At 38.9% G+C, this 21,528-nt stretch overlaps 1 long non-coding RNA gene across 1 annotated transcript; it reads left to right on the top strand.

Annotated features, from left to right (window-relative positions):
* Nucleotides 1-1,708: 1,708 nt before the first annotated feature.
* On the top strand, nt 1,709-21,106 carry LOC144798740 (uncharacterized). The gene is made up of 3 exons (XR_013603634.1): nt 1,709-1,894; nt 11,350-11,547; nt 21,003-21,106. It is a non-coding gene; the product is annotated as an uncharacterized LOC144798740 (long non-coding RNA).
* The last annotated feature ends 422 nt before the right edge of the window (nt 21,107-21,528 follow it).

Below are 21,528 nucleotides of genomic sequence, written 5' to 3'. Positions count from 1 at the left end.
TCATGATTGAGTTAACAGAAATATCTCTTAATCTAATAGGAGAATCTGTACCTGGACACAACATAACTCCCAATTTGTCTAGGTCATACCACCAAAACATATTCTTTCCATGCAAAGTTACATATATTTTTGTAAAAATGTCCTTTCTTTAAATTCTAGACTGTCTTCAAAGTACCCCAACATTTTGATGTCAAAATTGACAAAAGCTTTGGGATTGATATCTGTCTGTTTAAGATCAACATCAGTCCAATCTTCCCTAGAAAAAAACATCAGATAGAACAGTAATAGGTGACCGTGAATCTGCCATGACATCTAAACTTACTTTTCCAATGTGAACAATACCCAAAGGTGCTTTAAAAGGTAGATTAACATTGTTTATAGACCATTCTGAAAAAGGATCATACAATGTTAAGAGTAAGTTATCCAAATCCTCTTGAACATTTGAAACAGAATTTACAGAAATCTTAGAAGGAGTTCTTATGGATTTGCATAAACTTTGAAAATTAAGATACTTATTACGTTTTAAACATTTTCTTTTTAAAGCAGGACAATCAGGAAAATTAGCAAGATGCGTCTTCGATCCACATCTAAAACAACTTATTTTACTACCTTTAATACCTCCTGGTTTAAATGGTCTTTGAACAGGTTGAATGGCACACACATTAGAAGAAGTATTACGTTCCTCATTGGAAATAGCTCTGGCTGATTGAATAGATCTCTCAATGCCTTTAGCGATATCTAGAACTTTAGCTAATGTAGGGTTTCAACAAGTTAATAATCTTTCCTGAACTTTCTTGGACTCACAATTAAAAACAAATTAATCCCTTATACAATAATCAATAATAGCTCCAAAATCACAATTCGGTGCTAAGACTCTAAGTGCAGCAACATAGTCTTCAATGGACTCATCCACATGTTGCCTCCTTTTGTTGTCATTCTATCATTGCACTAGGCTCATCTACAAACTGTTTTTGTAATCTCGCTGTTGTTTCTTTGTGGACGTCCCATCCTTCACCTTGACCAACTATAGGAATTACGTTTTTAAATATGTCAATGGCCGCTGTACGTAAAAAACTAAATAAAATAGCTTTTTTCCTCTAAGACGAAAACTTGACACCATCAATACCTAATAGGTAGTTCTCAAAAGTATCAAACCACTTTTTCCATATCAATTTGGGTTTTCCAGGAACTTGTAAAAAAATGTCAGGTTGATTACACAATTTTGAACCAGCCATTATAACCTGACTCTCTGTAAATGAATTATAATAAATAGTGTGCACGTCACTGTAGAGTGCAGCAAATTATACCTCCTTTCCAAAGTGTGCACTTAACAAAACAAATTAATATTTATTTTTAAAGTGTGCACATCACTGAAATATACGCACAATTGAAGAGGAAAATAGATGAAAGACTTTCCATAAACTGTCAAGTGGGTATTCCTGTAGAGAGTTACATTGAACAAAATCAATTTATGCACATCACTGACATGCACGTAGTAAAGCAGAAAAATACACAGTAAATAATGTGCACATCACTGAAATGCACTAAAACGCTGTATAAAACACTTTAAATAGTGTGCACATCACTGAAGTGCACTCGACTGAGCTTTAAGCTGCACCGCGTGAGGTATTGCAATGCAATGAAATATAACTAATCAAAACCAGCCTTAAAACAGCTCCGATAACTATTTTTCCAGGAATCCAATATGGCCGCCAAGGCGTGGCTTACGTGTGCAGAGTGTAGCTGACAAGCCGATGAAGAAGAGCGTGACAGCGTAATAACTGCAGACGTCACACAGAAGCTTCAGCCAGAGATTCCTGAAGCACGCGAGAAATCTGCTCAAGCGCACTTGCAATTCAAATAACACACGAGAAGCGCCTCTCAGCCACCAATGGTAAGAAATTGTTAAACACAGTACCTTGATTCCGGCAAATTTCACGTAATGTGGGTTTCTAAAGACCATGTAGTTACACTCAGATAGCGAAATCCTCTCAAAGTAATGCTTTAAGATTGTAGAAATCGAGGCGTCCAAATGAATAAAAAATATTTAAGATGAAGTCAGGAAAAAAGAAATTGCACAGTGGGTCAGTAGAAACCACGCGTCACCATTGTAAAGAGGCGCTGGAGTTGGTAAGTTGTAGAAAAATATGTTTTATTAACAAACCAATAAAAGACCCACTGGTGCATTGCAGTAAGACATCCAGTAACCACCAACTCCAACCGCTTCTGCCCTCCCTTAAAATAATGACATAAAAGCATTCTAAATGACCTAATACATTCTACATTACATAGGGAAGTAGAAACTATGGTAACAGAATATATGAATAAAACTTTATTGGAACATGGAAGTAAGAACACACCACATAGTCATTATGACGTTTACAGTGGAAGACTGCAATGTGCACCAGGCAACACGGGTCACGCAACATAAGGTCATGTTTATGTGCGGCCACCATTTTTGGAGTTGCTATTTCTGCAGCTTATGTACAAGGAATCAGAACGTACGTATTTATCAAAAAGAGAGAGAGGACCGAAAGTCCGTGGGGGCTAGTTCACGTCCCCTGGTAGATATAGACAAAATCAAGAAGAACTAGCTCCCACAAGGAAGCTAAATGTTCATGTGCTAGAAAAAAACATTTGTTTTTAATGAAAACCTTCGCCCACCAACCAACCCAAGGAATCAGAACGACATACTGTGGCAGGATTGGAAGGATAAGTGAGGCAATACATTTTCTCATGGCCATTACCAACAGAAGTGCACGTTATTGTTACTGTTTAAACAGTGATGTATGCAGGTTAATATGAACAAACTTTTTAGGTAACATTACTTTTCTGTGTTGTGTTTTTTTCTGGGAGCATGCCCTCCACTGAAGCTTTGGTTGCAGCAGACAATGGGGATAATGGGAGTGGGCACCCAGTACACTTGAGGTCACCAAAAGAGGTTTTGGAAACTCCTGGGGAACTTGCTCTCCAATGGAAGGAATGGAAGGAGTACTTCCTGAACTACATTTCCAATATGGAAGACATTAGTGATTCCTTCATAGCAGAGAGAAAAAAAAGGATTCCTATGTATTTCTTGGGTCCTGAAGGGCCACATATATACAATCAATTTCAGAAACCTGAATGGAATGGAGGTGATATGGATGTATTCAAATGTGCAATTTTGGATCTTGATGTTCACTTCACTGTCACTGTGTGTATATCAGTTACAAGACACATTTTTTCAGAGGAATCAAAAAAAGCACAAAGGTATTGAAGACTATGTTCCAGCTTTAAAAAAAACGGCAATGTGCAGATTCGGGAAACTGCATGATGAACTAGTGTATGACCAAGTTGTTATGTATGCCAAGAACACGTCTATTCAAGAGAAGTTATGGGTTGAAGGGGGGGGGGCAATCCGAAAGATATTATAGCAATGGTGAAGAAGACAGAATTGTGCCAAAGCTACGTTATCTCAGGAAAAGAAAGCCAGTGACTCTTTTGGTAAAATATCCGATGGAAAGCAACAGAGTGGACTGACGAGTGGGCATTTCAATGAACAGAGGAAGGATAGAAAAAAGGAGATAATATGGAACATGCATGGAATGTTAACATTGTGTGTTTTCGTTGTGGGGGTATGTCACACTTGGATAAGTTTGGCAGTTGCCCTGCTAAAACTGTTAAATGTTTAGAGTGTGCCACAGTAGGGCATTATGTCAGAGTATGTACGAGAAGAAAAAATAATATGACCAAAGTAGCGTGATTGAAAGAGTGTGAGGAGGATGATTCCTTGGATACGAGTGATTAGGGCATGAGAAGCATAAGACGAGAGCAAGTAGTGTTAAAAATCACTGATAAGGGAACAACTAAGCCATTATGTTGGGTCTTATTTGGCGGGGTTTCCTTACAGGTAGCGGCAGACTTAGAGTCCCCGTATACAATCATTGTTGAGAGTGTATGGGAAAAGTACTTTATTAATGAAATAGGCAATCATTTGGAACCCCCTCATATTTTTCCTGAGTGTTATACAGGGGAGAGAATTAACATGGTGGGGTTCAGGCAATTAATCTTCAGATTTAAGGAAAGACATGCCTTATGGAGGTTGTACGTTACCAAGGATGCACAAGCAGTACTTGGGTGGAAGAATCAGAAAAGTCTTAGCATGATTTTGGATCCTAATAGCGTTGAAAAGGTCTTAGTGGTGTGTGAGCGGGATGATACCAAAAAGTTGGTATTGCAGGATTTTCCTTCAGAATTAAAAGTTGGGAAACATAAGTTTACTCACTAGATATGATTAAGAAGGGAGCTACAACTAAAGTACACAAAGCACGGAACATCCCTTTCATCGTTAGGGATGAAGTAAAGAAAGAATTAAAGAAATTGTTAGATTTGAGAATCGTTGAACCAGTGGAAGCATCCCAGTGGGTTTAGCCATTAGTTGTGGCCTGGAGGGCTATGGCAAAGTACGTCTTTTTGTTGAGTTGAGGTGGTTGAATGGTAACATTTTGGTGGACCAGTTCCTGTTGTCTAGACTCGATTTTAGTGGCTTACGTCACAGTTGTTTGGAGATTTGCCAGAGGTTACATTCTTTCAGGATGACATCCTGGTGATGGGGAAGAACAAACAACATATGGATGTCATCCTACAGGAAGGGCAGTGTATTCTTCGAGAGAAAGGATTGTCCCCAGAGAGTACGAAGTGCAAGGTTGCAGAGAAACGAGTTACATTTTTGGCTCATGAGATTACCAATCCAGTAATAAATCCCAAAATAATATTGGCAGAGGCCAAAATAAATGCACCATCGCCAAAATGGAAGGATGGACTCCGGCCATTCATTGGTTTGGCTGAATTTTACAGAAAATGTGTGAAAAACATTTCACAAAAATCCATGGAATGAGATTATTAAAGAAAAACAAAGTTGCGTGCTATTAGCAATCCCCCCCATGCTACAAGGATTTGATCCTCCTGCAGATACATTTGTGGTACAGTGCCAGTGGTACAGGGTTAAGCAGTGTGTTAACCCAAAAATCTGTATAGGGCAAAGAGGTGGTGGTTGCATTTGCATCCAATTCCTTATCACCTAAGGAGGAAAATATTCTGTGATTGAGAGCGAGACGTTGGCATGCGTGTAGGAGAAGGATCATTTTCTGAAGCTTCTTGGGGAAGGAAATTTATATTATGATCACATCATTAGCCCTTAACTAAGTTAGCAACCACGGGGGAGTTGTCAATGGCATTGGCAAGAATTGCACGATCATCAATGAGATTTCAGGATTTTTGTATATGAAATGCAATATGTTCCAGGCAGCAAAAATGTAACGGCTGATTACTTAAGTTGCATGCCATTGCGGCTCACAGAAGCTGATCAAGATCCATGGAATAAGTATTGTGTGGTGGGAAGTTTTACTGATGAGTGTGGCAGCAGTTTACAACATGAAAAGAGGATGTATGTATGATGGAACCACGCTAGCCTTACAACACGTCACTACATTGACCCTATGTTAGAACTGGGGGTCTTTAGTTGGCAATGGTATACACCTTTGACCAAATAGGGACCCTTGCTGCTAAGTCAGGGAAAGGGGATTGCACTACTGGATCACCCCTGCTCACCCCCTTGGTAGCTTGGCTTGAGCAGACAGGCTTATCTCAGAGGCAGTGTGTTAAGCATGTGTGAATACACACAGTAATACAGTAAAAACACTACAGATGGACACCACACAGGTTTTATAAAAATCAGTATTCTTTATAAAGACTTAACACAAGCCCACAAACGACAAACATCCACAATACTTGTACTTAAGATTGGCTTAAAGATGGTAGAATTTACTTAATTCAAGTTGATGATGAATGCGACAAAGTTCTCACAAAAGTACCTGGAGGTTTTAGATGCTTATCTAATAATCTGTACTCAGGTAGCTGCGGATCTTAAACGTCCGGGCAAAGCAAAGGACTTCGGGGGAGTGGGGTGGTTCGATCGTAACTGTTCACAAGCCAATCAAAAATTAAGGACTGCCCTGAAATGTAAACCTGTTGACAGATCTCTTGTGGCTTCTTTAAGGAAAATTTACAAAAGTGTTGTGGAAGCCAGAATAAAAGAAATTAGGGCAGACGCCTGGGAAGAATTAACCTCCATTGATGTACTAAAGAATAGCGCCAAATTCTGGTCTGTTGTCAATAAACCTTATTTTAACGATCCATGTAACAATCAATTGGATTGTGGTATCCAGGAACAGGAGTGGCTCTCTCATTTTAAATCAGTCTATGAAGGGGTAAACATAGGGGAGGAGGATTTATCCACCCCTACTCGGCATTCGTATACTTTATTGGTTACTGAGGCGGAGGTGGCAGAAGCAATCGGGAAAATGACCAGTAATAAGGCTCCAGGTCCCGATGGTGTCCCTGCCGAACTTTTTAAAGCAGATGTCAAGCTATGGTCCAAAGTTTTATCTAATGTTTTTAATAGAGTATGTAAATCTGGCATTCCGGCTACTTGGTCTGAATCAGTCATTGTACCGATTTTTAAAAAAGGTAACAGAGGCGAACCTAGTAATTATCGCCCGATCTCCCTTATTGATTCCGCAGTGAAAGTCTTAGGCCGGGTGGTCCTAAGTAAACTCATAGATAAATTGGAAGAAACAAATTCTCTTTCTGCCTTGCAATTTGGCTTTAGGAAGGGGCGAGGCACTATAGACCAAAGCCTCAATCTCCAATTATAAATTGGGAAATATACAATTGCCAAAAGAGGCACGCTCTACATAGCATTCATGGACCTGTCCTCGGCCTTTGACCGAGTGAACAGGTCCAAATTATGGGGATTGCTTCTAAAGCTAGGCATTGATGAAAACATTGTGTATTTCCTAGCAGATTTGCATAGGGACCTCATGGCCACAGTCAGATATGATCGTCAGGGCAACTGCACGAATAAGATCGGGATCACGAATGGGGTTAGGCAAGGTTGTATCCTGGCCCCGTTACTATTTACCCTCTACATCAATGAACTGGGTGCTGTGTTAGGGGAGGCGTGCAATGACATACCGAGAGCAGGCAAGTTTTTCATACCGGCATTACTTTATGCGGACGATGCCGCTCTTTTAGCCCGCACAGCAGTAGGGTTACAACGACTTTTAAACTCATTTTATGATTTTATGAAAGTCTTAGACCTTAGTGTTAACTTTTCAAAGTCACATGTAATGGCTGTGGGTAAGAATGGCAATAAAATGAAGACCCTGCATTGAGATTCTCTTACCTAGGGGTCATTTTTGATGATAACTCCACATGGTTGCCCCAACTGGCTGCTAAACGTTATGTGTTTGCAAGGTCTACTCTGGCCGTACTTGCCTTTTCACGGAAAATAGGAGTAAAACCATTACAGGCTGTTTTGAATGTTTATAAAGCCAAATGTATTTCTCTAGCTATGTATGGGGCAGACTTATGGGGCTTTAAAAATGTAAAGATGTTAATTATTGAAGACCATCTTATCGGTCCCCCAATCGACCCCTGGTTACATTGTTCACCAAGAATGCGGGGTGGACTATCTGGAAGATTGTATAGCTATAACTCCACTTTTAAAATGGATTGCGGTATGGTTGAATCCCGAATTGGAATTAAATCATGAGGTTCTGAGGGATTGTTTAGCCCTTGAGTATAGTAATTCCATCCCATGGCTGAACTATGTTAAAAAATGATCTGTTGTATTAGGGCACCCAGAACTGTTTGATCAGCCATCTAACCTAGTTAAGGGGCATGTGAAATGGGTAAAAGATACATATAACCGCAGAACGGGTTTCGACAGAGAAGAAACGGAATTGACCAAACCAACTGTAAGGGCTCCCCAGCTGATATTAAATTCCAGTGAGTTAGAATTATACCTGAGAGTGGTCAACAGTGCCAATCACAGATTCCTGCTGACCAAGTTCAGGTTGAATACATTTCACCTCCTTCTTACTGATCGTCCAGGGTGGACTAGGCCAATAGACCTGGAGATCTGCCCTTGTGACGGATTCTCCATTATGGATACTACGCACTTTATGTTTTTCTGTAAATATTTTAACTCAATAAGGAAAAAGTTCATTTGACCCCTAGTCAAAGATAAAGGGTTTAGACAAGTTAAACCGGCCCTTATGTACCTTCAGCTATTGTCTAACGTTTGGGAAATTTTTAATGTAGCGAATTATTTGACCGTAGCCATGAGACTAAGGAAAATAATCGAATGGACACCTTGTAAATAGTGAATTTTAGAAACTGTCGCGGAACGTTTTGTTCTGCTTTGTGTCCCCCTGTCTCAAAAATGTTTGCCAATGGACAATATTTTATTGTATATTATTGTATTTTAAAGTATTGATGGTTCTTTAAATTTTGCACTGTATTCTGGGCCTGATTCTTGATGTTTGTATACTTTTATGGTTTTTGCTATGAACCGAATAAAGTATTTTTGACTGACTGGCTGGTATACCAAGGGTTTGTGATCTGTAACAAGAACAAAAGGACGACCCCACAATTTTTCTTTACATTTTTCCACAGCCCACACACATGCAAGAGCCTCTTTTTCAATAGTGCTGTAGTATTCCACAGCTCCTCTAATCCCTCTAGAAATGAAATAAATGACTCTCTCTTTGTCATTAACCAACTGAGTGAACACCGCACCTAAATCTATAGGACTGGCATCAACCGTGACAAATGACTTACCATTAGGATCAAAAGTGTTGAGACCTGGTGCCTGCACAATAAGTCTCTTAACCTGATTGAACGCCTCATCATGTACCTGTGTCCAGACAGAAGTTGTTCCTTTTTTTAGCAATTGCCTTAAAGGCTCGACTACCAAGGCATATCCTTTGACAAATCTAGCATAGTATTCCCCTAGTCCTAAAAAAAGTAGGGAGTCTTTATCATAGGGTTTACTTACATTATCCAAAGCACTCACCAAATCTTCTTTGGGAAAAATACGACGGCTTGAAATTTTGTGACCTTAATAGTCAATCTCTTCAACCAGAAATTTACACTTGTCTTTGCTGACTGTCATACCTTTAGTTTCTAGGATATTTAACACAGTCTCCAAAATATTGTCATGTTCTTCACAGGCTTTTGCAAAAATTTAAATGTCGTCTTGAAACAACTGTACACCTTTAAGACCTTGAAAAAGAGCCTCAATAACTTTTTGATAAACACTGGCCGCTGATGCCAGGCCAAATGGAAGTCTTAAAAATCTATAAACACCAAATGGTGTAACAAAAGCTGTCAAATCTTTAGAAGAATCATCAAGAAGCACCTGATGATAAGTCATTTCAAATCAATGATAGAAAAGTACTTAGCATCATTGACAGCAGCTAATAATTCTTGCATTCTGGGTAGGGTATAGGTTTCAACAAAAATATTTTTGTTCAAAGACCTAAGATCCACACACAGTCACAAATCATTATTTTTTTTAAGTGCGATCACGATAGCTGAAATCCATTCTGAACTATCAGTAGGTTCAATTATACCTTCAGCCACCAAATCATCCAAATGTGACTTCAAATGTTCAGGTACACTCAACGGAACCATTCGTACTTTATGTTGAACTGTAATGGCTCCTTCTTTAAGCTTAATCCTGTGAGTAAAACCTTTTACTTGACCCACCTCATTTTGAAAGACAGCATTATGTGTAGCAAGAATACATTCAACATTTGAATCTTCCATCATGATTGAGTTAACAGAAATATCTCTTAATCTAATAGGAGAATCTGTACCTGGACACAACATAACTCCCAATTTGTCTAGGTCATACCACCAAAACATATTCTTTCCATGCAAAGTTACATATATTTTTGTAAAAATGTCCTTTCTTTAAATTCTAGACTGTCTTCAAAGTACCCCAACATTTTGATGTCAAAATTGACAAAAGCTTTGGGATTGATATCTGTCTGTTTAAGAACAACATCAGTCCAATCTTCCCTAGAAAAAAACATCAGATAGAACAGTAATAGGTGACCGTGAATCTGCCATGACATCTAAACTTACTTTTCCAATGTGAACAATACCCAAAGGTGCTTTAAAAGGTAGATTAACATTGTTTATAGACCATTCTGAAAAAGGATCATACAATGTTAAGAGTAAGTTATCCAAATCCTCTTGAACATTTGAAACAGAATTTACAGAAATCTTAGAAGGAGTTCTTATGGATTTGCATAAACTTTGAAAATTAAGATACTTATTACGTTTTAAACATTTTCTTTTTAAAGCAGGACAATCAGGAAAATTAGCAAGATGCGTCTTCGATCCACATCTAAAACAACTTATTTTACTACCTTTAATACCTCCTGGTTTAAATGGTCTTTGAACAGGTTGAATGGCACACACATTAGAAGAAGTATTACGTTCCTCATTGGAAATAGCTCTGGCTGATTGAATAGATCTCTCAATGCCTTTAGCGATATCTAGAACTTTAGCTAATGTAGGGTTTCAACAAGTTAATAATCTTTCCTGAACTTTCTTGGACTCACAATTAAAAACAAATTAATCCCTTATACAATAATCAATAATAGCTCCAAAATCACAATTCGGTGCTAAGACTCTAAGTGCAGCAACATAGTCTTCAATGGACTCATCCACATGTTGCCTCCTTTTGTTGTCATTCTATCATTGCACTAGGCTCATCTACAAACTGTTTTTGTAATCTCGCTGTTGTTTCTTTGTGGACGTCCCATCCTTCACCTTGACCAACTATAGGAATTACGTTTTTAAATATGTCAATGGCCGCTGTACGTAAAAAACTAAATAAAATAGCTTTTTTCCTCTAAGACGAAAACTTGACACCATCAATACCTAATAGGTAGTTCTCAAAAGTATCAAACCACTTTTTCCATATCAATTTGGGTTTTCCAGGAACTTGTAAAAAAATGTCAGGTTGATTACACAATTTTGAACCAGCCATTATAACCTGACTCTCTGTAAATGAATTATAATAAATAGTGTGCACGTCACTGTAGAGTGCAGCAAATTATACCTCCTTTCCAAAGTGTGCACTTAACAAAACAAATTAATATTTATTTTTAAAGTGTGCACATCACTGAAATATACGCACAATTGAAGAGGAAAATAGATGAAAGACTTTCCATAAACTGTCAAGTGGGTATTCCTGTAGAGAGTTACATTGAACAAAATCAATTTATGCACATCACTGACATGCACGTAGTACAGCAGAAAAATACACAGTAAATAATGTGCACATCACTGAAATGCACTAAAACGCTGTATAAAACACTTTAAATAGTGTGCACATCACTGAAGTGCACTCGACTGAGCTTTAAGCTGCACCGCGTGAGGTATTGCAATGCAATGAAATATAACTAATCAAAACCAGCCTTAAAACAGCTCCGATAACTATTTTTCCAGGAATCCAATATGGCCGCCAAGGCGTGGCTTACGTGTGCAGAGTGTAGCTGACAAGCCGATGAAGAAGAGCGTGACAGCGTAATAACTGCAGACGTCACACAGAAGCTTCAGCCAGAGATTCCTGAAGCACGCGAGAAATCTGCTCAAGCGCACTTGCAATTCAAATAACACACGAGAAGCGCCTCTCAGCCACCAATGGTAAGAAATTGTTAAACACAGTACCTTGATTCCGGCAAATTTCACGTAATGTGGGTTTCTAAAGACCATGTAGTTACACTCAGATAGCGAAATCCTCTCAAAGTAATGCTTTAAGATTGTAGAAATCGAGGCGTCCAAATGAATAAAAAATATTTAAGATGAAGTCAGGAAAAAAGAAATTGCACAGTGGGTCAGTAGAAACCACGCGTCACCATTGTAAAGAGGCGCTGGAGTTGGTAAGTTGTAGAAAAATATGTTTTATTAACAAACCAATAAAAGACCCACTGGTGCATTGCAGTAAGACATCCAGTAACCACCAACTCCAACCGCTTCTGCCCTCCCTTAAAATAATGACATAAAAGCATTCTAAATGACCTAATACATTCTACATTACATAGGGAAGTAGAAACTATGGTAACAGAATATATGAATAAAACTTTATTGGAACATGGAAGTAAGAACACACCACATAGTCATTATGACGTTTACAGTGGAAGACTGCAATGTGCACCAGGCAACACGGGTCACGCAACATAAGGTCATGTTTATGTGCGGCCACCATTTTTGGAGTTGCTATTTCTGCAGCTTATGTACAAGGAATCAGAACGTACGTATTTATCAAAAAGAGAGAGAGGACCGAAAGTCCGTGGGGGCTAGTTCACGTCCCCTGGTAGATATAGACAAAATCAAGAAGAACTAGCTCCCACAAGGAAGCTAAATGTTCATGTTCTAGAAAAAAACATTTGTTTTTAATGAAAACCTTCGCCCACCAACCAACCCAAGGAATCAGAACGACATACTGTGGCAGGATTGGAAGGATAAGTGAGGCAATACATTTTCTCATGGCCATTACCAACAGAAGTGCACGTTATTGTTACTGTTTAAACAGTGATGTATGCAGGTTAATATGAACAAACTTTTTAGGTAACATTACTTTTCTGTGTTGTGTTTTTTTCTGGGAGCATGCCCTCCACTGAAGCTTTGGTTGCAGCAGACAATGGGGATAATGGGAGTGGGCACCCAGTACACTTGAGGTCACCAAAAGAGGTTTTGGAAACTCCTGGGGAACTTGCTCTCCAATGGAAGGAATGGAAGGAGTACTTCCTGAACTACATTTCCAATATGGAAGACATTAGTGATTCCTTCATAGCAGAGAGAAAAAAAAGGATTCCTATGTATTTCTTGGGTCCTGAAGGGCCACATATATACAATCAATTTCAGAAACCTGAATGGAATGGAGGTGATATGGATGTATTCAAATGTGCAATTTTGGATCTTGATGTTCACTTCACTGTCACTGTGTGTATATCAGTTACAAGACACATTTTTTCAGAGGAATCAAAAAAAGCACAAAGGTATTGAAGACTATGTTCCAGCTTTAAAAAAAACGGCAATGTGCAGATTCGGGAAACTGCATGATGAACTAGTGTATGACCAAGTTGTTATGTATGCCAAGAACACGTCTATTCAAGAGAAGTTATGGGTTGAAGGGGGGGGGCAATCCGAAAGATATTATAGCAATGGTGAAGAAGACAGAATTGTGCCAAAGCTACGTTATCTCAGGAAAAGAAAGCCAGTGACTCTTTTGGTAAAATATCCGATGGAAAGCAACAGAGTGGACTGACGAGTGGGCATTTCAATGAACAGAGGAAGGATAGAAAAAAGGAGATAATATGGAACATGCATGGAATGTTAACATTGTGTGTTTTCGTTGTGGGGGTATGTCACACTTGGATAAGTTTGGCAGTTGCCCTGCTAAAACTGTTAAATGTTTAGAGTGTGCCACAGTAGGGCATTATGTCAGAGTATGTACGAGAAGAAAAAATAATATGACCAAAGTAGCGTGATTGAAAGAGTGTGAGGAGGATGATTCCTTGGATACGAGTGATTAGGGCATGAGAAGCATAAGACGAGAGCAAGTAGTGTTAAAAATCACTGATAAGGGAACAACTAAGCCATTATGTTGGGTCTTATTTGGTGGGGTTTCCTTACAGGTAGCGGCAGACTTAGAGTCCCCGTATACAATCATTGTTGAGAGTGTATGGGAAAAGTACTTTATTAATGAAATAGGCAATCATTTGGAACCCCCTCATATTTTTCCTGAGTGTTATACAGGGGAGAGAATTAACATGGTGGGGTTCAGGCAATTAATCTTCAGATTTAAGGAAAGACATGCCTTATGGAGGTTGTACGTTACCAAGGATGCACAAGCAGTACTTGGGTGGAAGAATCAGAAAAGTCTTAGCATGATTTTGGATCCTAATAGCGTTGAAAAGGTCTTAGTGGTGTGTGAGCGGGATGATACCAAAAAGTTGGTATTGCAGGATTTTCCTTCAGAATTAAAAGTTGGGAAACATAAGTTTACTCACTAGATATGATTAAGAAGGGAGCTACAACTAAAGTACACAAAGCACGGAACATCCCTTTCATCGTTAGGGATGAAGTAAAGAAAGAATTAAAGAAATTGTTAGATTTGAGAATCGTTGAACCAGTGGAAGCATCCCAGTGGGTTTAGCCATTGGTTGTGGCCTGGAGGGCTATGGCAAAGTACGTCTTTTTGTTGAGTTGAGGTGGTTGAATGGTAACATTTTGGTGGACCAGTTCCTGTTGTCTAGACTCGATTTTAGTGGCTTACGTCACAGTTGTTTGGAGATTTGCCAGAGGTTACATTCTTTCAGGATGACATCCTGGTGATGGGGAAGAACAAACAACATATGGATGTCATCCTACAGGAAGGGCAGTGTATTCTTCGAGAGAAAGGATTGTCCCCAGAGAGTACGAAGTGCAAGGTTGCAGAGAAACGAGTTACATTTTTGGCTCATGAGATTACCAATCCAGTAATAAATCCCAAAATAATATTGGCAGAGGCCAAAATAAATGCACCATCGCCAAAATAGAAGGATGGACTCCGGCCATTCATTGGTTTGGCTGAATTTTACAGAAAATGTGTGAAAAACATTTCACAAAAATCCATGGAATGAGATTATTAAAGAAAAACAAAGTTGCGTGCTATTAGCAATCCCCCCCATGCTACAAGGATTTGATCCTCCTGCAGATACATTTGTGGTACAGTGCCAGTGGTACAGGGTTAAGCAGTGTGTTAACCCAAAAATCTGTATAGGGCAAAGAGGTGGTGGTTGCATTTGCATCCAATTCCTTATCACCTAAGGAGGAAAATATTCTGTGATTGAGAGCGAGACGTTGGCATGCGTGTAGGAGAAGGATCATTTTCTGAAGCTTCTTGGGGAAGGAAATTTATATTATGATCACATCATTAGCCCTTAACTAAGTTAGCAACCACGGGGGAGTTGTCAATGGCATTGGCAAGAATTGCACGATCATCAATGAGATTTCAGGATTTTTGTATATGAAATGCAATATGTTCCAGGCAGCAAAAATGTAACGGCTGATTACTTAAGTTGCATGCCATTGCGGCTCACAGAAGCTGATCAAGATCCATGGAATAAGTATTGTGTGGTGGGAAGTTTTACTGATGAGTGTGGCAGCAGTTTACAACATGAAAAGAGGATGTATGTATGATGGAACCACGCTAGCCTTACAACACGTCACTACATTGACCCTATGTTAGAACTGGGGGTCTTTAGTTGGCAATGGTATACACCTTTGACCAAATAGGGACCCTTGCTGCTAAGTCAGGGAAAGGGGATTGCACTACTGGATCACCCCTGCTCACCCCCTTGGTAGCTTGGCTTGAGCAGACAGGCTTATCTCAGAGGCAGTGTGTTAAGCATTTGTGAATACACACAGTAATACAGTAAAAACACTACAGATGGACACCACACAGGTTTTATAAAAATCAGTATTCTTTATAAAGACTTAACACAAGCCCACAAACGACAAACATCCACAATACTTGTACTTAAGATTGGCTTAAAGATGGTAGAATTTACTTAATTCAAGTTGATGATGAATGCGACAAAGTTCTCACAAAAGTACCTGGAGGTTTTAGATGCTTATCTAATAATCTGTACTCAGGTAGCTGCGGATCTTAAACGTCCGGGCAAAGCAAAGGACTTCGGGGGAGTGGGGTGGTTCGATCGTAACTGTTCACAAGCCAATCAAAAATTAAGGACTGCCCTGAAATGTAAACCTGTTGACAGATCTCTTGTGGCTTCTTTAAGGAAAATTTACAAAAGTGTTGTGGAAGCCAGAATAAAAGAAATTAGGGCAGACGCCTGGGAAGAATTAACCTCCATTGATGTACTAAAGAATAGCGCCAAATTCTGGTCTGTTGTCAATAAACCTTATTTTAACGATCCATGTAACAATCAATTGGATTGTGGTATCCAGGAACAGGAGTGGCTCTCTCATTTTAAATCAGTCTATGAAGGGGTAAACATAGGGGAGGAGGATTTATCCACCCCTACTCGGCATTCGTATACTTTATTGGTTACTGAGGCGGAGGTGGCAGAAGCAATCGGGAAAATGACCAGTAATAAGGCTCCAGGTCCCGATGGTGTCCCTGCCGAACTTTTTAAAGCAGATGTCAAGCTATGGTCCAAAGTTTTATCTAATGTTTTTAATAGAGTATGTAAATCTGGCATTCCGGCTACTTGGTCTGAATCAGTCATTGTACCGATTTTTAAAAAAGGTAACAGAGGCGAACCTAGTAATTATCGCCCGATCTCCCTTATTGATTCCGCAGTGAAAGTCTTAGGCCGGGTGGTCCTAAGTAAACTCATAGATAAATTGGAAGAAACAAATTCTCTTTCTGCCTTGCAATTTGGCTTTAGGAAGGGGCGAGGCACTATAGACCAAAGCCTCAATCTCCATATTATAAATTGGGAAATATACAATTGCCAAAAGAGGCACGCTCTACATAGCATTCATGGACCTGTCCTCGGCCTTTGACCGAGTGAACAGGTCCAAATTATGGGGATTGCTTCTAAAGCTAGGCATTGATGAAAACATTGTGTATTTCCTAGCAGATTTGCATAGGGACCTCATGGCCACAGTCAGATATGATCGTCAGGGCAACTGCACGAATAAGATCGGGATCACGAATGGGGTTAGGCAAGGTTGTATCCTGGCCCCGTTACTATTTACCCTCTACATCAATGAACTGGGTGCTGTGTTAGGGGAGGCGTGCAATGACATACCGAGAGCAGGCAAGTTTTTCATACCGGCATTACTTTATGCGGACGATGCCGCTCTTTTAGCCCGCACAGCAGTAGGGTTACAACGACTTTTAAACTCATTTTATGATTTTATGAAAGTCTTAGACCTTAGTGTTAACTTTTCAAAGTCACATGTAATGGCTGTGGGTAAGAATGGCAATAAAATGAAGACCCTGCATTGAGATTCTCTTACCTAGGGGTCATTTTTGATGATAACTCCACATGGTTGCCCCAACTGGCTGCTAAACGTTATGTGTTTGCAAGGTCTACTCTGGCCGTACTTGCCTTTTCACGGAAAATAGGAGTAAAACCATTACAGGCTGTTTTGAATGTTTATAAAGCCAAATGTATTTCTCTAGCTATGTATGGGGCAGACTTATGGGGCTTTAAAAATGTAAAGATGTTAATTATTGAAGACCATCTTATCGGTCCCCCAATCGACCCCTGGTTACATTGTTCACCAAGAATGCGGGGTGGACTATCTGGAAGATTGTATAGCTATAACTCCACTTTTAAAATGGATTGCGGTATGGTTGAATCCCGAATTGGAATTAAATCATGAGGTTCTGAGGGATTGTTTAGCCCTTGAGTATAGTAATTCCATCCCATGGCTGAACTATGTTAAAAAATGATCTGTTGTATTAGGGCACCCAGAACTGTTTGATCAGCCATCTAACCTAGTTAAGGGGCATGTGAAATGGGTAAAAGATACATATAACCGCAGAACGGGTTTCGACAGAGAAGAAACGGAATTGACCAAACCAACTGTAAGGGCTCCCCAGCTGATATTAAATTCCAGTGAGTTTGAATTATACCTGAGAGTGGTCAACAGTGCCAATCACAGATTCCTGCTGACCAAGTTCAGGTTGAATACATTTCACCTCCTTCTTACTGATCGTCCAGGGTGGACTAGGCCAATAGACCTGGAGATCTGCCCTTGTGACGGATTCTCCATTATGGATACTACGCACTTTATGTTTTTCTGTAAATATTTTAACTCAATAAGGAAAAAGTTCATTTGACCCCTAGTCAAAGATAAAGGGTTTAGACAAGTTAAACCGGCCCTTATGTACCTTCAGCTATTGTCTAACGTTTGGGAAATTTTTAATGTAGCGAATTATTTGACCGTAGCCATGAGACTAAGGAAAATAATCGAATGGACACCTTGTAAATAGTGAATTTTAGAAACTGTTGCGGAACGTTTTGTTCTGCTTTGTGTCCCCCTGTCTCAAAAATGTTTGCCAATGGACGATATTTTATTGTATATTATTGTATTTTAAAGTATTGATGGTTCTTTAAATTTTGCACTGTATTCTGGGCCTGATTCTTGATGTTTGTATACTTTTATGGTTTTTGCTATGAACCGAATAAAGTATTTTTGACTGACTGGCTGGTATACCAAGGGTTTGTGATCTGTAACAAGAACAAAAGGACGACCCCACAATTTTTCTTTACATTTTTCCACAGCCCACACACATGCAAGAGCCTCTTTTTCAATAGTGCTGTAGTATTCCACAGCTCCTCTAATCCCTCTAGAAATGAAATAAATGACTCTCTCTTTGTCATTAACCAACTGAGTGAACACCGCACCTAAATCTATAGGACTGGCATCAACCGTGACAAATGACTTACCATTAGGATCAAAAGTGTTGAGACCTGGTGCCTGCACAATAAGTCTCTTAACCTGATTGAACGCCTCATCATGTACCTGTGTCCAGACAGAAGTTGTTCCTTTTTTTAGCAATTGCCTGAAAGGCTCGACTACCAAGGCATATCCTTTGACAAATCTAGCATAGTATTCCCCTAGTCCTAAAAAAAGTAGGGAGTCTTTATCATAGGGTTTACTTACATTATCCAAAGCACTCACCAAATCTTCTTTGGGAAAAATACGACGGCTTGAAATTTTGTGACCTTAATAGTCAATCTCTTCAACCAGAAATTTACACTTGTCTTTGCTGACTGTCATACCTTTAGTTTCTAGGATATTTAACACAGTCTCCAAAATATTGTCATGTTCTTCACAGGCTTTTGCAAAAATGTAAATGTCGTCTTGAAACAACTGTACACCTTTAAGACCTTGAAAAAGAGCCTCAATAACTTTTTGATAAACACTGGCCGCTGATGCCAGGCCAAATGGAAGTCTTAAAAATCTATAAACACCAAATGGTGTAACAAAAGCTGTCAAATCTTTAGAAGAATCATCAAGAAGCACCTGATGATAAGTCATTTCAAATCAATGATAGAAAAGTACTTAGCATCATTAACAGCAGCTAATAATTCTTGCATTCTGGGTAGGGTATAGGTTTCAGCAAAAATATTTTTGTTCAAAGACCTAAGATCCACACACAGTCACAAATCATTATTTTTTTTAAGTGCGATCACGATAGCTGAAATCCATTCTGAACTATCAGTAGGTTCAATTATACCTTCAGCCACCAAATCATCCAAATGTGACTTCAAATGTTCAGGTACACTCAACGGAACCATTCGTACTTTATGTTGAACTGTAATGGCTCCTTCTTTAAGCTTAATCCTGTGAGTAAAACCTTTTACTTGACCCACCTCATTTTGAAAGACAGCATTATGTGTAGCAAGAATACATTCAACATTTGAATCTTCCATCATGATTGAGTTAACAGAAATATCTCTTAATCTAATAGGAGAATCTGTACCTGGACACAACATAACTCCCAATTTGTCTAGGTCATACCACCAAAACATATTCTTTCCATGCAAAGTTACATATATTTTTGTAAAAATGTCCTTTCTTTAAATTCTAGACTGTCTTCAAAGTACCCCAACATTTTGATGTCAAAATTGACAAAAGCTTTGGGATTGATATCTGTCTGTTTAAGATCAACATCAGTCCAATCTTCCCTAGAAAAGAACATCAGATAGAACAGTAATAGGTGACCGTGAATCTGCCATGACATCTAAACTTACTTTTCCAATGTGAACAATACCCAAAGGTGCTTTAAAAGGTAGATTAACATTGTTTATAGACCATTCTGAAAAAGGATCATACAATGTTAAGAGTAAGTTATCCAAATCCTCTTGAACATTTGAAACAGAATTTACAGAAATCTTAGAAGGAGTTCTTATGGATTTGCATAAACTTTGAAAATTAAGATACTTATTACGTTTTAAACATTTTCTTTTTAAAGCAGGACAATCAGGAAAATTAGCAAGATGCGTCTTCGATCCACATCTAAAACAACTTATTTTACTACCTTTAATACCTCCTGGTTTAAATGGTCTTTGAACAGGTTGAATGGCACACACATTAGAAGAAGTATTACGTTCCTCATTGGAAATAGCTCTGGCTGATTGAATAGATCTCTCAATGCCTTTAGCGATATCTAGAACTTTAGCTAATGTAGGGTTTCAACAAGTTAATAATCTTTCCTGAACTTTCTTGGACTCACAATTAAAAACAAATTAATCCCTTATACAATAATCAATAATAGCTCCAAAATCACAATTCGGTGCTAAGACTCTAAGTGCAGCAACATAGTCTTCAATGGACTCATCCACATGTTGCTTCCTTTTGTTGTCATTCTATCATTGCACTAGGCTCATCTACAAACTGTTTTTGTAATCTCGCTGTTGTTTCTTTGTGGACGTCCCATCCTTCACCTTGACCAACTATAGGAATTACGTTTTTAAATATGTCAATGGCCGCTGTACGTAAAAAACTAAATAAAATAGCTTTTTTCCTCTAAGACGAAAACTTGACACCATCAATACCTAATAGGTAGTTCTCAAAAGTATCAAACCACTTTTTCCATATCAATTTGGGTTTTCCAGGAACTTGTAAAAAAATGTCAGGTTGATTACACAATTTTGAACCAGCCATTATAACCTGACTCTCTGTAAATGAATTATAATAAATAGTGTGCACGTCTCTGTAGAGTGCAGCAAATTATACCTCCTTTCCAAAGTGTGCACTTAACAAAACAAATTAATATTTATTTTTAAAGTGTGCACATCACTGAAATATACGCACAATTGAAGAGGAAAATAGATGAAAGACTTTCCATAAACTGTCAAGTGGGTATTCCTGTAGAGAGTTACATTGAACAAAATCAATGTATGCACATCACTGACATGCACGTAGTAAAGCAGAAAAATACACAGTAAATAATGTGCACATCACTGAAATGCACTAAAACGCTGTATAAAACACTTTAAATAGTGTGCACATCACTGAAGTGCACTCGACTGAGCTTTAAGCTGCACCGCGTGAGGTATTGCAATGCAATGAAATATAACTAATCAAAACCAGCCTTAAAACAGCTCCGATAACTATTTTTCCAGGAATCCAATATGGCCGCCAAGGCGTGGCTTACGTGTGCAGAGTGTAGCTGACAAGCCGATGAAGAAGAGCGTGACAGCGTAATAACTGCAGACGTCACACAGAAGCTTCAGCCAGAGATTCCTGAAGCACGCGAGAAATCTGCTCAAGCGCACTTGCAATTCAAATAACACACGAGAAGCGCCTCTCAGCCACCAATGGTAAGAAATTGTTAAACACAGTACCTTGATTCCGGCAAATTTCACGTAATGTGGGTTTCTAAAGACCATGTAGTTACACTCAGATAGCGAAATCCTCTCAAAGTAATGCTTTAAGATTGTAGAAATCGAGGCGTCCAAATGAATAAAAAATATTTAAGATGAAGTCAGGAAAAAAGAAATTGCACAGTGGGTCAGTAGAAACCACGCGTCACCATTGTAAAGAGGCGCTGGAGTTGGTAACTTGTAGAAAAATATGTTTTATTAACAAACCAATAAAAGACCCACTGGTGCATTGCAGTAAGACATCCAGTAACCACCAACTCCAACC

This window comes from Lissotriton helveticus, chromosome 12, assembly GCF_964261635.1.
Source record: "Lissotriton helveticus chromosome 12, aLisHel1.1, whole genome shotgun sequence".
Lineage (NCBI taxonomy): Eukaryota > Metazoa > Chordata > Amphibia > Caudata > Salamandridae > Lissotriton > Lissotriton helveticus.
This window is presented reverse-complemented; position numbering and strand designations above follow the sequence as displayed.